At 31.4% G+C, this 17,728-nt stretch overlaps 2 long non-coding RNA genes across 2 annotated transcripts; both read left to right on the forward strand.

The window, feature by feature from the left end:
* Positions 1–44: 44 nt before the first annotated feature.
* LOC146953176 (uncharacterized) lies at positions 45–6,831 on the forward strand. The gene is made up of 2 exons (XR_015027188.1): positions 45–191; positions 6,556–6,831. It is a non-coding gene; the product is annotated as an uncharacterized LOC146953176 (long non-coding RNA).
* Positions 6,832–13,576: 6,745 nt separating this feature from the next.
* Positions 13,577–15,830, forward strand: LOC146953177 (uncharacterized). Its single transcript, XR_015027232.1, has 3 exons — positions 13,577–13,710; positions 14,127–14,247; positions 15,556–15,830. It is a non-coding gene; the product is annotated as an uncharacterized LOC146953177 (long non-coding RNA).
* Positions 15,831–17,728: the final 1,898 nt, after the last annotated feature.

Genomic DNA, 17,728 nt, shown 5'->3' on the forward strand with positions numbered 1-17,728 from the left:
ACCTTTTACTTTTATTTAATTTCATATCATGAGTTAGGAATATACATTCAACACTCTCTTCTTTGCAATATCATTTCAATCTATAATAATAATAATCAAAGATCGATCAATGTTCAAATTCACTTTCATTCTCCTACTTTCGTATTGCTCTCTAGCTCTCTTATATTTGTGCTCTCATCCTCTCTTTGAAGGTAAACTTGTATCTTATCGATCTATAATTATCATTTTTTGATTGTGTGATTAATCAATTGAATTTTTTTTCCTTAACTCATGACACAATCAAATCTAATTTTTGGCAAGTCGTGATGACTAAACACGCCCAATTTTTTTCTCAAATCATGCATAAATCAAATCTATTTTGTGAAAAGAGCGTGTGGAAAATGAATTCTGGCAATTATATAGATAATAGTTGAATAAAATGATCTACAAAACAAATATCAAATAAGGCCTATTTTTCCTTTTTTTAATTTTTTTTCTTGTCCTATTGGTCTACTAGTATTTCCTAACTATATTTATTGTTGAGATTTGTTATACTTTATTGAGACAAACATCTAGAGATATTGCACTGGCTTCAGGACAAACTGAGGCTGATGCAGGAAACAATAGTAATGTCATTCAATTTTTTTCTTTAGATGGGTGGAATAAACACCACCACTACTATTAGTAGTAGTACTATGAATTATGATCAGTGGCATTATAATTTATCGATTAAGAAAGTAGATCATTTAGAGGTGAGAGTTATAGTTAATGTTCACAAGCTGGTGGAATCTCTAGCAGAAGAAGCGTAATTCCTCCCACTCTCCATCCTCATCAAGACGATGTCAACAACATGTCTTCTTCAATTTTATCAACATAATGGTGTAACAATAGTGGTAATAGGTGTCATTTCATCTATGTGGAACCAACGCATGATGATTGAAGTTGTTGTTGCATGTGCAAGACCAAGTAGTACTACGACTCAGTCTAAAATGAATAGTACTATGTGGTAGTACTACTCAATTTAAAAAATCAATTTGAGATTAAGTAGTAGTACTACTTGGTCCTGCACCTACATCAACAACTTCATTTATTATGGGTTGGTTCAACATAGTTTAAATAACACTATTACCACTATTGTTCCGCCATGATGTTGATGAAATCGAAGAAGACATGTTGTTGACATTGTTGACATCTTGATGAGGATGAAGAGTATGAGGAATTATGCGTCTTCTGCTAGAGGTTCCATCATCTTGTGAACCTTGACCAGAACTCTCTCCTATAGGTGATCTATTTCTCTTGATTGATAAATTATCATGTCAATGATAATCCTTCATAGTACAACTAGTACCAGTAGTAGTGGTGTTGTTAATTCCACCATCTAAAAACAAAAATGAATGACAATACTATTGTTTCATGCACCAGCCTCAGTTTGTCCTGCAACAGGTGCAATATCTCTAGCCGGGATGGATGACACATGTGTCAATCCTCCATTGATTATGTGAGAAATGTTGTTGTTGTTAAGAGTAGGAACAATGTTGAGATATGTTCCAAACAGTCTTTGAGGAGGCTATGATTTATTAGCTCAGGAAATAATTATATATATAGGGACTAAGATATAGCTCCATACACTCGACGTATATACAGGAAGACATTGATCAGTCACTTCGCTTAAGTCTTAGTTTCGTACTTGGGGGTTGTGGACCATCAAAGAGAAGATAGCACCATACCCCCCTCCAAAAAAAAAATCATTTCTTTGGATTCAGTTTTATACTTTCGGAGCATTTGCATATTTTACCCTTCTTTGGTTAATTTCCTGCATCCAACAATTTTTTAGTTTTAACAAAAATATGTTCATAGATTTTCTGGTTTGTTATATTGTTAATAATCGATTTAAAACTGACTTTGGATAGTTTTTGGAAGTCATAATTAAAATAGTTGCAGTTGTGCTTTTATTAATTAAAATGGTATGGAAACAAAATAACGAGACATAGATGGTGAGACCTAGATTACCCTCTCTTGTTTAAGGGGTATTTACCCTTTCAAAATATCAACCAATCAAAATGTAATATACAAATGTAACATTAAATGTCAAATAATGTAGAAAAAACCTCCATAATAAATAGCATATCTCACATATATTAATTTTTCTTCTTTAATTTATATTTATGTTTTTTGACCAAGAAAAAAATTTATATTTAAGATTTCGTTCTATTTTGCTATCTTAAAATAATTATTTTAGACAATTTAATTACTTGAGTTTTTTTATTCATTTTAGTCTTTTAAATTACAAATATTAAACATTAAATTTAATTTTTATTAGTCAATTTAGAGTCTTGAGTTTTTTTTTATATTCATTTTAGTGTGTGTTTGGATTGGTGGCGTCGATAATTGATTTTAATAGAATTGAGTTTGAAAGAATTAATTTTGGTTAAAAATGAGTTTGATATGAATTAATTTATGTTTGAATACACTCATATAAAAGTGATTATCATGACTTGATGTTGTTTGGATAGTTTGAGTCAAAATTGATTTTTAATATATAAAAGTGATTATCATGACTTGATGTTGTTTGGATAGTTTGAGTCAAAATTGATTTTTAATATATAATGACCGAATTATTCTTTTAATTGCATTTAACACTAAACATCACATTCTCATTTTTTTAATTATTTGAACTTATGTTGAAATTATTCATATACTTTTATGCAATTGGATTATTAAATTAAATATAATTATATAAAATTAGTAAAAAGAATATTCATACTTGACCAAAAAAATATATTCAAAAAAGATCGATATAATATTATAAACCGAAAATTTTATAGGTTAGCAAATTCATTTTCAAATAATATCAAATTTACCAAAGTCAATGTACCATTTTTTTTTTTTTACCAGTTGGCTTGTCTCACAAGTAACTAACTGATTTACCTATTTTCTAGCTAGTTAGTTACACTTGCATTTGTTACTTGTTGTGCAAGTATTAGAGGAACACCTTTGTATATATATAGTGTTTCCCTCAATGAATAATATACAACTTTTCACAATTCATATTTCCCTTAATCCTTCAAATCCTCATTCTCTCTTTTCTCCCATGACTGTTTTCTTCATATCCAAGTTACCTTCACATAAACCCTAATCCATATTGTTTTCCCCTAACAGACATGATGGTTAACGGTGGTAAAAAAATGGTACATTGACTTTGGTAAATTTGATATTATTTGAAAATGAATTTGCTAACCTATAAAATTTTCGGTTTATAATATTATATCGATCTTTTCTGAATATTTTTTTTTGGTCAAGTATGAATATTCTTTTTACTAATTTTATATAATTATATTTAATTTAATAATCCAATTGCATAAAAGTATATGAATAATTTCAACATAAGTTCAAATAATTAAAAAAAAAATGAGAATGTGATGTCTAGTGTTAAATGCAATTAAAAGGATAATTCGGTCATTATATATTCAAAATCAATTTTGACTCAAAATATCCAAACAACATCAAGTCATGATAATCACTTTTATATGAGTGTATCCAAACATAAATCAATTCACATCAAACTCATTTTTAACCAATATCAATTCTCTCAAACTCAATTCTATCAAAATCAATTATCGATGCCGCCAATCCAAACACACACTAAAATGAATATAAAAAAAAACTCAAGACACTGAATTGACTAAAAAAATTAAATTTAATGTTTAATATTTGTAATTTAAAAGACTAAAATGAATAAAAAAAATCAAGTAATTAAATTGTCTAAAATAATTATTTTAACAAAGCAAAATAGAACGAAATCCTAAATATAAATTTTTTTCTTGGTCAAAAAACATAAATATAAATTAAAGAACAAAAATTAACATATGTGAGATATGCTATTTATTATGGAGGGACTAGCCAATCAAACGTGGCATTTAGCAAAGAAAGTAAGTGTTTCCTCTCATAATTTATTATGGAGGTTTTTTCTACATTATTTGACATTTAATGTTACATTTGTATATTACATTTTGATTGGTTCATATCTTGAAGGGATAAATACCCTCTAAACAAGAGAGGGTAATGTAGAAAAAACCGACATAGATACTAGCGGTGTGATTTGATGGTCTTCAACTTATGATTAGTTACGTTCCATTACAAGATCTTCATTGTTAAAAATAATGGAAAATAATCACTCATCTTGTTTAGCATTTGTCCTGGGCTATGCATATTGTTCTTGGCTATATAAGGTTTTTCCAATTCTTGATGTTCATGTTGAAGTTATTCAACATAAACATCACAAATTTTCCTTCAAAAAAAAAAAAAACATCACGAATTATCGATCATTGTTGATACCGATAGGCGTTTGACATGTGCGAAGCTTTTACTACTTTGAAGAGTCGGTTATTCAAAACATAATTTTTTAGGATCACCTCTAGGCCAAAATGCTTTATATCCCAAGTTACGTGATTACATTGATCAGTTAAGAAGAGTTTGAAAGCAAATCCTTGTTATTTATATTCTCTATATTAGCCTATAAAGGGTGGGAAGCTGATGTGTTGTAATGTTGCTTGTTATCACTTGATATAGTTTTTGATTATCTCAAAGATATTACCCAATGCATTTTCTTTGATACAGTTTGACAGAAATATCTTTAAGAATAGTTTGAAAAAAAAGTCCTATTTTACTCTCTATCGTCAAAGCATTTGAAAATATTTGAACTAGTTAAGTTTGAAAGTATTTTGAGAAGTTTTACAAAACAAAAAATGTTCTGAAAACGAGGATTTTGTGGTTATGTCGTTGACTCCGGAAAATATTTTGTAATTTAATATTAGAAAATGTCTTGAGAAATAAAAGGTTTTGAAGAAAATGTATTTGAGATAAGGGTTGGAAAATATTTTACCTAAATTTTTGAAAGTTTACAAAGTTCAGTTTGATTTATGTGTATTGTTGAGGTTCACCTAAGATACATAGAAAACTTTAAGAACTGGTGTTTACTTGAGTTGTTGTGTGTATTAGGTTACTTAACTTGAGGAGTTGGAGTCGTTTGTGTTGTAGAGCATACGAGTTGTAGAGTTGTACATGTTTAAGGAAAATTGAATTACAATAAGGGGATTCTCTAGCAATATCATACTTACTTAAATGCATTGGTTGGTTTATGTGCTTATCTGTGAATAAACATGATATGCTGAATTGTGTGCCTGGTTGGGGTTATAGCCATTCTAATTTGGCTAAAATGCACTTTTGGCCCCCCAAGTTTCCAAAAGTTGCGATTTTTGCCCCCATATTTTGAAAATAGCACTTTATGCCCCCTAAGTTTCAGCCCCTTTGCAAAACCTTGACCCCCCTTGATTTTGACTCGGTCAAAGCTGACATGTCACGTTTCTTTTTTTGGTCATGCTGGATATTATTAAAATTAAAATTTTGCCAACACTTATTATTACAATTAAAATTAAAATAAAAACCATAAAAGGTAAGATTTCTCACGTGACCCTTCATTCCAAATTAGAAACCGTATAAACCAAAATCCAATTGGGAATTAGGGTTAAGTCCAAACTCCAAATCTCACTCTCATTTCAAAGCACGTATGTTGCTTAAGAGTCCTTATTTTTTGTTAATTTAGTTTCAAAATACTTATGTTGCAAGCACTTCTTTTATTTTGTCTTAATCTGGTTGTTAAATGGATGCAAACATTTATTTTGTGCTATCTAAATGTGGTTGTAAAAAACTTATGTTGCAATCACTTATTTTGCAAGCATTTCTATGCAAACAACTTTATTACTATATTTTGTGTCGTCTTAATAGTTGTAAGTACTTATAGATTAAACCACTTATTTGTGTTCTTTCAAAAATTTAGATTGCAAAATATATATGATTCCAAAAGGAAAAGATAGAGGAATTTTTTTTTTTTTTGCAAAAATCCACGTGAGGGTTTTAATTTTTTTTTTTTTTTTGCAAAAATCCAAAAAGAAAAGATAGATTTATACCAAAAAAAAAAAGGAAAAGATAGATTAAATCACGGTCACGTGAGGGTGTGAGGGTTTTAATATTTTTTTTTCAAAAATCCACATAGGCTTGTCTATATTGCACAAAAAAAAAATGTGACATGTCAGCTTTGACCGAGTCAAAATCAAGGGGGGTCATGGTTTTGCAAAGGGGCTGAAACTTGGAGGGCATAAAGTGCTATTTTCAAAATAGGGTGGCAAAAATCGCAACTTTTGGAAACTTGGGGGGCCAAAAGTGCATTTTAGCCTTCTAATTTCTATGTTGATTGCTGCTTTTATGTTGATTGCACAAGGTATGGTTAACTAGAATGGACCTACCTAAATTCTACAAAAAATGTATTGAGTCGGTGACGTGCTGTGATGTCCCATTAGTTGGTGTCTACACTATGATAGGATGCACTTCCCTTTGTTGTGGATGGCTATCAAAGTGGTTAATTATGGAATATATGCATGTGAAAAGCCTAGGATAGGCGTCAAACTCATGTATAATATGTATTTTAGGATAATTATGCCTCATCTCACTTTATACAATATTTTTGTACATATGTTGTATTTTGATCGTGACCATCTACTTTACCTTGCGGAAATATAGGATAGGTGTGGATGTCCATTAATTTCTTAGAGTCTTAGTTGTGAAATTCAAGATGATGCTAAAGACGTAGCGATGAGATGATTTTATTATCAATCGGAGAAGTTGAGTTTGATGCCATTGGTGGGTCTCCCACCATTTCATCTCAATTTAGGGTTACTGATTATCTTGATTTTCGGTTATAGACTCTTATATGTTTATTTTCTATACTGTATAATTTGTATTGTTGTAATGATATTGTCCTGAGAAATCAATGTTTATACTCATTTTCATGTTTTATGAAGTGTATGATTTGGTTTGAATATTCATTGCTGCAAAACTATTTATAAAATGCGGCATTTGATTCAAATTGTTGTTTTTGAAAAATGTTTTTGCAAGATAATTTATACACTTTGATTTTAAATTAAAGACGATCGTGAATTCTTAATTTTAAGGCTTGAATTTTTTTTTTAAATAAAAAAATAATACACACGGACTATTTATAAAAGCAGCATTTGATTCAAATTGTAGTTTTCGAAAAACGTTTTTGCAAGAAAATGTATTCATTCTGGTTTCAGATCAAACTATCACTTTTACCTTCGACGGATTTAGTATCCACCTACAATACCAAACAAAATCTATACACTAATACATAAATACATCCCTTTTGTCACCAGAAAAATTTACAAGTAAAGAGCAATGTCAACCATACATCAATCCTTTCGTTTTAATGATTTGTGAGATTGATTGCACTTTTCTTATAAATCTTTTTAATGAAAAAAGGAAATGAATGATGTATTAGTGTTTGTATTATGTTTGTTAGTCATTGATATTTATGAAAAAAGGAAGTAAAGGATATTTAGTGATCACCTTCATTGGAATCACTGCTTTTCTGTTTGCATATAAAAATTACATCCAGAAGCACTCGTAAACTAAGGGAGTAAAGGATAAAAGATAAAGAAAAATGTGTAGACTAGTGTCATTGATGACCAAACTACTAGCAGAAATATCTTAACAGACTGCAGCAAGAGGCTTTAGTCTTGAATTGATCACATCAAAGCTTCTTCTGGTTTATCGACATGTTCCAACTGTTGGATAATAAAGTAGCTTAAACTATTGGGTCTTTATCATTACTAAGTTAGTAGTCTATTAGGTTTTATATATATTCTCTTATAAACTTTTGTAATATTACGTTGTTAGTAATATTGAAACTCTAGCTGTCATTATTTTTATCTTTGATTGTCTATATTGTTATGTGGTATCAAGAGCTTGTTTTGATCCACCTTGAACAATTTGTAGCTTCCGTTGTTGAATCCCAAAAGATTGGGAATGTATTTGATTTGTTTTAGTGGTGATCATTATTTTGGTTGAAGCTAGATTGGGGATGTGTTTGCCTTTTTGATTGTTGATTCTATTAGAATCTTATGGTCTTGTGATAGCACTCTCTCGGTTTCTGCAAATCAGGTTCGGTTGAAGCATTTTTCAATTGATTTCACAGATTAGCTTATTTTGTTTATCTCCATGTGATTCTTATATTTTGTGGGTTTGTCGGACCGAACCTCTCAATTATCATTTTTTGGCCAAACATTCAATTTGATGATTCATAGTTGTTGAGTTCTCGTTATTGGCTTGTTGGATTTGTTTGCTGCAAGTAACGATGCCAACATTGTACGGTTGGTCAACTCATATTGATTTGGTCACACCACTCTTTTTCTTCCAGTAATTACTAGGTGGATAAAGGAATCCGTGGAAGATCAATAGAGTTTTGAAATCAAATTTGTATGGTTTTGCTAAATACATTTGATTAATTAATTTGAAGCTACATGAACTGTAAGGAATGGTTTTCCAGGCCGTAAGTTGGTGTTGACAGCTTTTTCAATGTGGGTTGGTTAATTGGATCTCTTTGCATATTGTATGACATGGTTCCGGTAGCTCCTCTTTTGTTGGTTGACTCCTCCTTTTGTTTGGTGAGTTAAGTACTCACAATTTGGTTTCTTCCCCCTTTTGATTCTTCTGATTGATTAGATTGCTTCTCCTCTTCTTGGTTTCTTTTGTTTGATTCTCTCTCTCTCTCTCTCTCTCTCTCTCTCTCTCTCTCTCTCTTGTTTCTTCTGATTGATTTTTACTCCCCGTTTTGATTCTTCTGATTGATTGCTTCTCCCCCTTTTTGCTTCTTCTTTATTTGATTGGTATTCTCCCTCAATGGCTTCTTCTGTTTGATTGGTCCTCTCTCTCTATTTGGTTTTTCCCTTTGATTGTCTGTCTCTATTGGATTTTCTGTTTGATTGCTTCTTTCTCCCTATTTGGTTTCTTCCGTTTGATTGTGTCTCTCTTTTTTGGCTTGATTGTTTCTCTGTGTTTGGTTTCTTCTGTCTTGGTTGCTTCTCTCTACCGATTCTTCTATTTGGTTAGGATTGAAATTGTTTGATTTGGTTTGACTTGGTTCTGTTTGGATGGTTTCTTTATTTAGCTAGTTAATGGTGATGGTTCATGCTTCCCTCTCTTTGATGATAATTCATGTTGGTTGCTACTCTCCGTTGATTCTACTATCAACTGATGCAGTTTATTTTTTGGGTTAATTTATAAAAAGCTTAAAGCTTAGTAAGCGGTAGTGTTAGAACTTTATATTATTTAGTATGTTTTTTCGTATTTTGTTTTACAAAACTCATAATTCTTCTTGTTGATGCATCATGAGTTTGAGGGTGGGTGTTAGATAATAAAGTGTTAGGCTTAAGCTATTGAGCCTTTATCATTACTAAGTTAGTTGTCTATTAGGTTTTATATATATTCTCTTATAAACTTTTGTAATATTACACTATTGTTAATAATATTGAAACCCTAACCATCATTATTTTATCTTTGATTGTCTATATTGTAAACACCAACTTCCAAGAAAAGAAAAGAAGTGAAAAAACAGAATTATTATTGAATTATGTCTTTAGTTTACTAAAGCATATTTCATATTTTATCTATTTCCAGGTTGGTTTAAGAATTGGATTCAAGTTCTTGAAACGTGTACATAATATTACCAGCTATTAATTTATCTAGCTAATGAACACGAAAGCTGAATAACAGAAGCATAAAAATTCAGAGTGTCCATATTCCACTTATAGTTCAACATAGTAAACAAGAGCATGCAATAAAAAATTAACTTTTTTTATTTGAATAGATTATTCAAATACAACCACTAGAAAAGTTGTTGATCTTGTAGTTATCTTATAAAAATTGTTGGAAACAAGAAATTGATATTTTCCCTTTGTTCATATCAATTGAAAACTATATGTGCATATTTGTTTGGCTTAATAGTAGTTTTCGTCCCCTAACTTTCACGAAGTTGCGATTTTGGCCCCCTAAGAAAAAAAACTACAAAACCGCCCCCTAAGTTTTGCAACTGTAGCAGTTTTGGCCCCCCAAGGCAAAAAAATAAAATAATAATAACACGTGGCACCTCACTTAGGGTGCCACGTCAGCGTAGACCGGGTCAAAATTGGCCTTGGGGGCCAAAACTACCACAAGTGCAAAACTTAGGGGGAGGTTTTGTAGTTTTTTTTTCTTAGGGGGCCAAAATCGCAACTTTGGAAAAGTTAGGGGGCTAAAACTGCTATTAAGCCTATTTGTTTTCATTAGAGCATTACAAAATCAAGTAAGCAAGCATGAACAACTTTATATGTACCGTGATATGAATCTCACCAGACATCCAATAAAATAATAGGGATAATCCTCATATGTAAATTAAGAGAAAAATAAAAGAAAGTTTTGTGTCAATATTGTATTTCACTAAATCAAGACCTCACCAATGAATTATCAACAAAAATAACATCGAGAGCTTATCATATTTCTTTCATCCATTTCACTTAAAAAAATAATCGTACCAGATACTTTATAATCATTTAAACGACTTTGTCAAGCGACCAAAATAGTTCTAGTTTACAATGCAGGGAAAATATTTTTAATTCCAATGGATTCTTTCTATGTCTCAAGAACTGGTGTAAAGTGCTAAACAACAACAACCATTACGATGTGTGGCATTATTCCATTACCTAAATAACCAACCAACACTTATTTTAGTAAAAGATATTTCAAGATCTAATTATCTTTTTAACAAACTTCTAAGAAAACTTGAAGTCGTCTTCATGATTTTCCTCAACAACTCTAAGATCCAAACTCTAATACCACTTGACGGATACACGTCCATAAAATGGAGAGTAAAGAATATTTTCTTTATTAAAACTGTTGTGTGCAAGTGTGAGTTATGTATCCCACATCGGATAGAAAAGTAGAGGTTGAACATTTTATAAGTGAGAGTACCCATAAACACATTGCCTTGATGTTTTAGGTAAGGGTGTGGTGTCTCTTCCACTTGTGTGGTTGCTCATGCCTTGACGTGGATGGTCCACAAGGCTCCCCACAAGGCTCCCCTCGTGACCCAGCAGTGGTATCAAGCTCAGTTCGACAAAGGGTACGACCGAGGCAGCCGGTTCCGTTTCAAAGAAAACAGCAACGACGGTACAAGCAAAATACTCATGGATGAAAGGAGCTTCTGCTTGAGGGGGAGCATAATGAATTGATAGACTCATTTGAGGGGATGCTCAGGACTCGATGTGGTATCAGAGCTCCCCTCATGATCCAACAGTAGTATCAGAGTCTGGTTCGACAAAGGGTACGACCGAGGCGGCCGGTTCCGTTGCAAAGAAAATAGAAACAGCGGTACAAGCAAAATACTCATGGATGAAAGGAGCTTCCACTTGAGAGGGAACATAATGAATTGATAGACTCATTTGAGGGGATGCTCAGGACTCGATGTGGACGGTCCTCAGAGCTCCCCTCGTGACCCAACAAAAATGAATGGATGGTTACAGTTGAGGTTATTCTTTTTGAAGAAACTTGAGAATTACTACATACAAGAAAGAGTTGGCTAAAGTTGGCTAATCTTTCAACAATGGCTTTGAAACCATGGTAGTCTAAAATGTTGCCTATTATTTAGGCAAATATTTTACGAATCAAAGACAACCCTACAAAAAAATTATGGATGGTGGTATCGTCACATGATGACAATTGATTAAAATTCTTATTAGAAATCACAACAGGGATGGATACTCAAACCATTGACAAACTTTTTAAAATTAGTCTCTTCTCTTCCATGAAAGTACACAGACTTTAGTTTACTATTAGATTGTCTCCGGGTTTGTTCAGCTCCTACCCAGGATAAAAATAAAAAATAAAACAAGGGTTCCCTCCATTATAAATCTACCTCTTTTTATGCCTTATAGACTATCGCTTTTACCATTGACGGAGTTTAGTATCCACCTACAATCACAAACAAAAGATATATACTAATACATCAATATTTTCCTTTTGTCACCAGAAAAATTTACAAGTTAAGAGCAACGTCAAGCATACATCAATCCTTTCTTTTTAATGATTTGTGTGAGATTGATTGCAGTTTTCTTATAAATATTTTTAATGAAAAAAGAAAAAGATTGATGTATTAGTGTTTGTATTATATTTGGTATTAGGTGGATATTAAACACCGTCGAAGGTAAAAGTAATAGTATATACTCCCTCCGTCACACAATATTAGTCGTTTAAGGTTTGTGCGCGATTAATAAGGAATTGATTAATTGTGCTGATTTCAATGGTAAAATTAGTGGCATTTACTAAAACACCCTTATTAATTGTAGTTAGTGGAGTAATTCAGTTGGATGAAATTCAATAAATAAGGGTATAATAGTGGAAAAAAATAATAAATTCCGCATTGGTATTGTAAAGTGGCAATTATTTTGAGAAAAAGAAAAAATGTTGAAGCGACAATAATTGTGAGACGGAGGGAGTATAAAACATAAGAAGAGATAGATCTATAACATAGGGGACCCTAGCTTTTCTAATGATGGGTAGGAGTTGAACAAACTCATAGACAATGCTATCTAATAATAAACTAAAGTCTTTATCTACTTTCATGGAAGAGAAGATCACTAATTTAATAGTTTGTCAATGGTTTGAGAATCCGCCCCTGTTGCGATTTCTAACAACAATTTTAACTAATTGTCATAGTGTATTATAGTAAATCTCGACTAAATTGTGCCACTGACTGTAATTTTTATGTAGTGTTGTTTTTGATTCGTAAATCATTGCCTAAATAATAAGCAATACCTTAGTCTACCATGGTTTTAAAACCGTTGTTGAAAGATTAGCCAACTTTTTTTTTTTTTTTTGTAGCAGACAACTTTTTTCAGACATTGTTTTAGATCATACATTTTGCAGTGGTTTTTTAAAATGACATGTACTTAAATGATTGGTAACAAAACTCTAGAGTACTGGAGTGTTCACCTTATCGAGCAGTACTATTTAACACACAAAAAAGTCATAAAAAATGCATCACGTTTAAAATCTCACCCATCAAAATATAATGTTTGGCGGAATACACGCAAGTTTCTAAGTAATGATACAATCAAAACATGTCATGTGTAGGAACACGTCACGATTATAAACTCACCAACTAAAATACAATCTTTGGTAGAATACACATAAGTTTCTAATTATTTATACAATCAAAACATACCACGTGTAAGGACACGTTGCGATTAAAAGCTCACCAATAAAATTATAATGATAATACACGTAAGTTTCTAAATCATGATACAATCAAAATATGCCACGTGTAAGAACGTGTCACGGTTAAAAAATCACCAATCAAAATACAATCTTTAATGTAATACACGTATGTTTCTTAGTATAGATACAATCATAACATGCCATGTGTAAGAACACGTCACGATTAAAGACTCACCAATTAAACTTCAACGTTTTGTAGAGTACACGCAAGTTTCTAAGTAATGATACAATCAAAACCTGCCATGTGTATGAACGCGTCATGATTAAAAATTCAGCACCAATCAAAATACAATGTTTGGCAGAAAACACGTAGTATCTATGTAATGATACAATCAAAACGTGCCATGTGTATTCGTGATGATTTATGTGTGGTTCGATAGTTATAAATAACCTCTTATTGTTATTTAATTTCATATATCATGAGTCAGGAATACACTCTCTTATATGCACTACCATTTCAATCTATAATAATAATCAAAGACCGACCATTATTCAAATTCACTTTCATTCTCCTACTTTCATCTTGCTCTCTAGCTCTCTCATATTTGGTGCTCTCATCCTCTCTTTGTAAGTAAACATGTTTCTTATGGATCTATAATAATTATTTTTCGATTGTGTGTGATTAATCAATTGATTGTTTTCCTTAACTCATGACACAATCAAATCTAATTTGTGGCTAGTCATGATGACTAAACACGCGCTAAAAGTTCTCCAAACCATGCAGAAATCAAATCTATTTTGTGAAAAATGTGTGTAGGAAGTGAATTCTGGAAGTTATATAGATAATTGTTGAATAATATGATATACAATACAAATATAAAATAAAGGTCTATTTTTCCTTCTTTTTTTCTTGCCGATTGTTCTAATGGTCTTCCCTAACTATATTTATTATTGAGATTCGTTATATTTACTTTTCCAGAATGTAAATTGAGACAAATATCTTAGCTTATAAAAACTTTATTGTTTTGGGTTTCTACTTCCAGGTATGAATAAAAGGCAGTTTCTATACAGGCTAATGTCTTGTTATGAAAATTCAGGCGTGGAACTATATATTTACAAACAACAAGAAGCTCGAGGAGCAGTTTGTTAAGACTATTTCTGCTGGTAATTTTTATGTCTTTCACAGTCGATCCTTAAATCTTTTAGTTTATGTGTGTCTGTGAATGTAAATTTTATATGCAAACAGATGAGCAGTGAAGGTGATCACCAAATCAACTTATTAGTTGGTTCATAACAATTCCTTTTTTTTAAAGCTACTTCTTGACTAAATCAAAGTAAATTGAAAACAGTGTGAAAGATTGTATTGTTATAGAGGATTAAAAAACAACGAATACAAATTTTTTCATAGTATAATTTACTAGCCATATTTTTTATAATGGTTTTTTCACCTTACATTTGCTTCTAAGAAGAGATTCTTGAAAGCTCTCATGAACAACAACATCGTTTCTCACTTAATCAATGGAGGATTGACGCATGTGTCATCCATCCCAGCCCCATGTAGAGATATTGCACCTGTTGCAGAATAAATCGGGGCAGGTGCAGGAAACAATAGTAATTCCATTTCATTTTTTCTTTAGATGGTGGAATTAACACCACCACTAGTACTACTACTATTAGTATGATAAGTGGCATGCTTATTTATCCATTGAGAGAAGTAGATCACTTAGAGAGAAGAGTTTTAGTCAAGGTTGGCTAGAAATCACTCCTCTAGGTGATATACTTCTCTTTATTGATAAATAATAATGTCAATGATCATCTTTCATAGTATTGCTACTAGTCGTAATAGTTGCGGTGGTGGTGTTAAGTCCACCATCTTAAGGCAAAATAGAATTGGCATTACAATTGTTTCGTTTACCAACCTCAATTTGTCCTACATCAGCTGCAATATCTCTAGCTAGGATGGATGACACATGTGTCAATCCTCCATTGATTAAGTGAAAAATGTTGTGGGCATTCTCTAAGAAAATCATACTTACTTAAATGCATTGGTGGGTTTATCTGCTTGTATGTGTGCTTATCCGTGAATAGACATGATATGTTGAATTGTGTTCTTAGTTGGGGTCATATGTGATTCATGTTATATCAATATGTTGACTGCTGCTTTTATGTTGATTACACATGGTATGGTTAACTAGAATGGATCCACCTAAATTCTACAAAAAAAAATTATTTAGTCAGTGAGGCTTTTGATGTCCCATCAGTTGATTGTTTAGTTTGTGATTGGTTGCACTCCCTTTGTTGTGGATGGCTATTAAAGTGGTTAATTATAGAATATATGCATGTGAAAAGCCTGGGATATGCGTCACACTCATGTAGAGTATGCATTTTAGACTAATTATGCATCATCACAATTATACTGTATTTTTGTACATATGTTATATTTATATCGTTAACATCTACTTGACCCTGCAGACATATAGGCGTGGGTGCCTCATAATTTCTTGGAGTCTTAGTTGTGGAATTCAAGATGATGCCAAAGACATAGCCAGGAGGTGACTTTATTATCAACCGGAAGCAGTTGAGTTTGATGCAATTGGTGGGTCTCGCACCATGTCATCTCAATTCGGGGTTCCTGGTTAGCTTGATTTTCACTTATAGAGTCTTATATGTTTATTTTCTATACTTTATATTTTGTATTGTTGTAAATGCTATTGTCATGAAAAATCAATGTTTATAGTTTATACCCATTTTCATGTTTTATAAAATGTATGATTTGGATGAAAACTCATTGTTGGAAAAATATTGATAAAATGCGGCATTTGATTCAAATTGTTGTTTCGAAAAGAATTTTTGCAAGAAAATTTATACTCTCAAATTTGAAGTTAAAAAAATTTATACACTCTGATTTGAAATTAACCCAAAACCTTAAGGCAGTTTATGGGTCATCTCGCTTATAAAGTGATGAACCTCCGCTTTTTGTCCGATGTGGGACATATAACTCACACTTGCACACAACATGGTAGATACCTTATAGAAGCATCAATTCAACCACACAAAAAAAAACTTTGAAAATGAACTGCTTTTTTTAAGCTAAATGCATCAAATGAGAATTTCCTAAGGTATGAACCAACTCTACTATCACATAGACCTCCAAATGACAAAGTATGAACTCCAAGTTGCACCAAGTGAATAACATATATATATATATATATATATATATATATATATATATATATATATATATATATATATATATATATATATATATACACACACACACATATATATATGGTGGGGGGTAGAACAAAATATAAGTAAACAAAGTAGACAAATACCAACTGCATCATTAAAAAAAGTATTGTGCATCCAAAGTACCAACAAACATATCTAAGTAATGCATTAAAAAACAAGTTATGAAAACTTATACATAAAAAAATACACATACGCTACATTGAACATTTAAAAATAAAAGAACCCATCAACGATCTTGAAGGTAGCACAATGAAGTATTATTCATTCCGACTTTTCCTCAACAAAGCTTGGATGATCTTGTTGTATAGAATAGAGAAACAACATAAAGTTATAGTAATTACAACTTTTTTTAACACTACTTATTGAAAATAAGGAGTTAGATGACATAAAAGAACTTCAGGAATCTATTGAAAATTGATACACATTCTAATACTTTTTAATATTAATGAAGGTATGTTTGTATTAGGTTTAGAGCATCAATTTATTAATTATTTGAATAGGTATTATCAGTTTAGTCGTAATACAAATTTAGTTAAATCACAATACTATTTGGAACCAACTTATAAATTATGGAATTACCTTCAGTTGGAAGATGGAAGAAACACCCTTACTAGTTGTTTCGATTTAACCTTTTCCCCACATGTTGGACATTTACTATGTGAAGAAGTTATTGCAGCTTTGATGCACTTCTTGCAAAAAAACATGGGCACGCACACCTTCATGAAATCCTCATGTATTTGCAAGAAGTGCATCAAAGCTGCAATAACTTCTTCACATGGTAAATGTCCAACATGTGGGGAAAAGTTTAAATCGAAACAACTAGTGAGGGTGTTTCTTCCATCTTTCAACTGAAGGTAATTCCATAATTTATAAGTTCGTTTTAAATTTTCTTGTGATTTAACTAAATTTATATTATGACTAAATTGATATTACCTATTCAAATAATTAATCAATTGATACTCTAAACGTAATAGGAACATACCTTCATTAATACTAAAAACTATTAGAATGTGTATCAATTTTCAATATATTCCTGAAGTTCTTTTATGTCATTTAGCTCCTTATTTTCAATAAGTAGTGTTAGAAAAAGTTGTAATTATTGTAACTTTATGTTGTTTCTCTTTTTCTATACAACATGATCATCCAATCTTTGTTGAGGAAAGTAGGAATGAATAATACTTCATTGTGCTACCTTCAAGATCGTTGATGGGTTCTTTTATTTTTAAATGTTCAATGTAGTGTATGTGTATTGTCATATGTATCAGTTTTCATAACTCGTAGCATTACTTAGATATGTTTGTTGGTATTTTGGATGCACAATACTTTTTTAATAATGCAGTTGGTGTTTGTCTACCTCGCTTCCTTAGATTTTGTTCTACCCCCACCCCAAACT

The sequence above is a fragment of the Medicago sativa genome, chromosome 1, assembly GCF_051527215.1.
Source record: "Medicago sativa cultivar Bolivia chromosome 1, Bolivia_mono, whole genome shotgun sequence".
NCBI lineage: Eukaryota > Viridiplantae > Streptophyta > Magnoliopsida > Fabales > Fabaceae > Medicago > Medicago sativa.